At 42.9% G+C, this 5,000-nt stretch overlaps 1 protein-coding gene across 1 annotated transcript in view; it reads left to right on the top strand.

Annotated features, from left to right (window-relative positions):
- LOC131351779 (aromatase) overlaps nt 1-597 on the top strand; it is a 13,880-nt gene extending 13,283 nt beyond the window's left edge. The window contains exon 9 of the mRNA XM_058387366.1: nt 1-597. This exon is cut by the window's left edge and continues 981 nt beyond it. The gene's annotated coding sequence lies outside the window, so the exon portion shown is untranslated.
- The last annotated feature ends 4,403 nt before the right edge of the window (nt 598-5,000 follow it).

Below are 5,000 nucleotides of genomic sequence, written 5' to 3'. Positions count from 1 at the left end.
AGATCACACAGAGCATCAGAGCTGCAGAGAGTCAGAGTGACCATGATGACACCAGAACACCATCCAAAGCTTCTATTATGGACATTAGAGCTGGACCATGGAGCTGTGGAAGATGATGGTCTGATCTGATGAGTTTTCTTTTATGAATGGTTTAAGGAACGTGACAAAGAGTTCAAGATTTTGACTCCGCCTCCAAAATCCCTCAGATCTCAATCCAGTCCAGAATCTGTGAGATGTGCTGGACAAACAAATCTGATCCATGGAGGCTCCACCTCACAACTTACAGGATTTTATGCTAACGTCCTGGTGTTAATGTTATGGCTGATCAGTGTTTATTTAATCATCTCTCCTTCCAGGTTCTCTACGTTTCTCATAAAGAAATTCATTTTTATAAACGTTTTATGTAAGTTAAGTTCATGTGATACTCTGTCCTGCGCTGTGATTACGTCTTAAAATATTTCAGAAAATATCATGAAATTATTCTGTATTTAATTTTATTTCACTGAAATAATAAAAGCTCTGCTCTGTAACGCTGTGTGGTTGGGGTCAGTGTTCCGAGTTTGACCAGCAGAGGGCGACATTATTCAACTGAGAAAATAGTGCTTTAAGGAAATCTGTGTTTTTAATGCTAGCTTTCTTCTGTTTTTTTTTTTGTTTGTTTATTTTTTTTTTTACACAAACATAAAATAAACTGTGAAGTCTCAAAAAACTGTAGAGTCTTGAATGATTCAGACAAAAAAAAAACAACAATAGGAACTACAGTATGTCACTAAAGTGTTTGTGGCATTAGCACATAGTTATCACTTAAAAAAATTCGTTCAAAATAACAGATTTGATATTTTCCTCATTATTTTTGATCATGGATTAAAGTTAGAGATGGATCTGGCGAGAAAATTGAAGATGGCGTATGGAACTGTTCTATTTTTTATACTTTATTTAAACATCTATAGATTTTAGAACATAAAAAATTTCATTTAGAATGTTAATTAGAATGTTATTTATTTATTTATTTATTTATTTATTTAATTATTAAATTTAATTATCAATTTAATTAATTTAATTATTAATTTATCTAATTATTAAATTGAATTATTACATTTTTCATTTAATTAATTTAATTATTTATTTAGAATGAAATAGAATTTTAATTATAAACATATTATGGACTCTTTCTAGACATATTTTCTCTTTTCCAGATTTTTAATTTTTCTTATTCTATTGGAAAATATTTCTATTTTTTCTAGAAATATTCTTTAAAGAAAATAATAAGAATAAAAGATTTTCCATCAGAGCAAAACGATTTCCATCTTGAACTGAGTGAAAATGTCTGGATAGAATCAGCTGAGGTTTAGTTTAGTGTAGCGCTCAAATGGAAATGTTTAATAAATGTGATTCTGTTCAGCATATTTTCACCTGATAAGCTCAGAGCTGGGAATGTTCAACACGAGGTCTGTGAGACGTAAACAGGACGTGGACACTGACTGGACACAGCTGCTTATGTTTCATGTTCATGCAGGATGACCACTAGCAGATTCAACTATATACACTGAGATAATAACAGCTCAGGAGAATCAACTCTACAGTACACTCATTTATAACTCACATTCCAGAGGACACACAAAATACACACACACTTCACCCGCCAAAACACACACACACTTCACCCCCCCAAAACACACACACACACACCCCCAAAACACACACACACACACACACACACACACCCCAAAAAACACACACACACAAACACACACACACTTCACCCGCCAAAACACACACACACACTTCACCCCCCCAAAACACACACACACACACACACCCCCAAAACACACACACACACCCCCAAAACACACACACACACACACACCCCCAAAACACACACACACACACACCCCCAAAACACACACACACACACACACACCCAAAACACACACACACACACACACACACACCCCCAAAACACACACACACACACCCCAAAAAACACACACACACAAACACACACACACACTTCACCCCCCCAAAACACACACACACACACACACACCCCCAAAACACACACACACACACACACACACACCCCAAAAAACACACACACACAAACACACACACACTTCACCCCCCCCAAAACACACACACACACTTCACCCGCCAAAACACACACACACACACACACACTTCACCCCCCCAAAACACACCCCCACCCCCACCCCCAAAACACACACACACACACCCCAAAAAACACACACACACAAACACACACACACTTCACCCCCCCAAAACACACACACACACTTCACCCGCCAAAACACACACACACACACACACACTTCACCCCCCCAAAACACACACACACACACACACCCAAAACACACACACACACACACACCCCAAAAAACACACACACACATACACACACACATTTCACCCCCCCAAAACACACACACACACTTCACCCGCCAAAACACACACACACACACTTCACCCCCCCAAAACACACACACACACACCCAAAACACACACACACACCCAAAACACACACACACTTCACCCCCCCAAAACACACCCCCCCCCCCAAAAAACACACACACACAAACACACACACACACTTCACCCCCCCAAAATACACACACACACACACACTTCACCCCCCCCCCAAAAAAAACACACACACACAAACACACACACACACTTCACCCCCCCAAAACACACACACACACTTCACCCGCCAAAACACACACACACACACACTTCACCCCCCCAAAACACACACACACACACACTTCACCCGCCAAAACACACACACACACTTCACCCCCCCAAAACACACACACACACACCCCAAAAAAAAACACACACACACAAACACACACACACTTCACCCCCCCAAAACACACACACACTTCACCCGCCACAACACACACACACACACACACTTCACCCCCCCAAAACACACACACACACACACATTTCACCCGCCAAAACACACACACACACACACACTTCACCCCCCCAAAACACACACACACACACACTTCACCCCCCCAAAACACACATACACACACACACACACTTCACCCCCCCAAAACACACATAAACACACACACACACTCCACCCCCCCAAAACACACACACTTCATCCCCCCAAAACACACACACACACTTCACCCCCCCAAAACACACACACACACTTCACCCCCCCAAAACACACACACACACTTCACCCTCCCAAAACACACACACACACACTTCACCCCCCAAGACACACACACACTCTTCAACCCTCCGCAACACACACATACATACATAAAAGTTCATTGCAAAAGTATTGGCACCTATTTGCAAGCAAGCTCTAACTGTTGCACAGAAAACATAAAAACATGAGCATCTGTTGAGGTCTGTTGGAAATGTCTGCGTGTGTGTGGTGTGTGTGTGTGTGTGGTGTGTGGTGTGTGTGTGTGTGTGTGTGTGGTATGTGTGTGTGTATGGTGTGTGTATGTATGTGTGCATGTCACATATCGGCAGATGCCCGAACCCTGAAGCAGTTGTTAATATGCTACTAAGCGAAGCTGCGAAAATCTCCTAAACTTTTGAACTTTCAGGTTTCAGGCCTGAAGAAATAAAAATATCTGAAGATCTGCTCATGATTTCAAATAATCTCATGGTTAACCAAAAGACATGCAGTAGAAACATCTGGAACCTTCTCCAGATTCACACTGATCAATGTGTGTGTGTGTGTGTATCTCCTCTGAATCTACTGGAACACAAGTCCACTTCATGTGTTTTTGTTGTAGACTGAAGGCCTTTAGGTTTGAGATCAAAAGCTGAATTTGAGAAAGTTTAGAGCCTCTGTAACACTGAGTACAGATAATCCCCCTGTCTCATCTCCTGAAAAAGAAAGAAAACACCAGAGCTCTGAGGAACAAACACTGAGCAGATGCACCAAGAAAAACAACAACAACAACAATAGCTGATGACAGAAACATTGTGAAGAAAAAACCCAAACATCAGTTAATGACATCATCACCAACCTCCACAGGGCAGGGTGAAGGTCTGATTCATTCAATTCAGTTCAATTCAGGTTTATTTGTATAACACTTTCAACAATGAACATTGTCTCAAAGCAGCTTTACAGAACATAAACATAGTACAAAAGTCCTAGATGTTAGACAAAATGATCTCTAGTGAGCCCGAGGAGACTGTGGCAAGGAAAAACTCACTTAGATGGTACGAGGAAGAAACCTTGAGAGGAACCAGGATTAGCTATTATTCAAAGAAGAGCAGAAATATTGAGACCATACCACAGGATGATGGTGATGGTGGTGGTGATGGTGAGGGTGGTGGTGGTCATGATGGTGGTGATGGTGGTGGTGATGGTGGTGGTGGTGGTGATGGTGGTGGTGATGGTGATGGTGGTGGTGGTGGTGGTGGTGATGGTGGTGGTGGTGGTGATGGTGATGGCAGTGGTAGTGGTGGTGATGGCGGTGCTAGTGGTGGTGATGGTGATGGTGGTGGTGATGGTGTTGATGATGGTGGTGATGGTGGTGATTCTGGTGGTGATGGTGGTGGTAGTGGTGGTGATGGCGGTGGTAGTGGTGATTCTGGTGGTGATGGTGATGGTGGTGATGGTGATGATTCTGGTGGTGATGGTGATGTCGGTGGTAGTGGTGGTGATGGTGTTGATGGTGGTGGTAGTGGTGGTGATGGTGGTGATTCTGGTGGTGATGGTGATGGCGGTTTTAATGGTGGTGATGGTGGTGATACTGGTGGTGATGGTGATGGTGGTGGTGATGGTGATGGTGGTGATGGTGGTGGTAGTGGTGATTCTGGTGGTGATGGTGATGGCGATGGTAGTGGTCGTGATGGAGATGGCTGTGGTAGTAGTGGTGATGGTGGTGGTGATGGTGGTTATGATGGAAATGGTGGTGATGGTGATGGTGTTGATGGTGGTGATTCTGGTGGTGATGGTGGTGGTGGTGGTGATGGTGGTGGTAGTGGTC

Source organism: Hemibagrus wyckioides, linkage group LG04 (genome assembly GCF_019097595.1).
Source record: "Hemibagrus wyckioides isolate EC202008001 linkage group LG04, SWU_Hwy_1.0, whole genome shotgun sequence".
NCBI classification, from domain to species: Eukaryota; Metazoa; Chordata; class Actinopteri; order Siluriformes; family Bagridae; genus Hemibagrus; species Hemibagrus wyckioides.
This window is presented reverse-complemented; position numbering and strand designations above follow the sequence as displayed.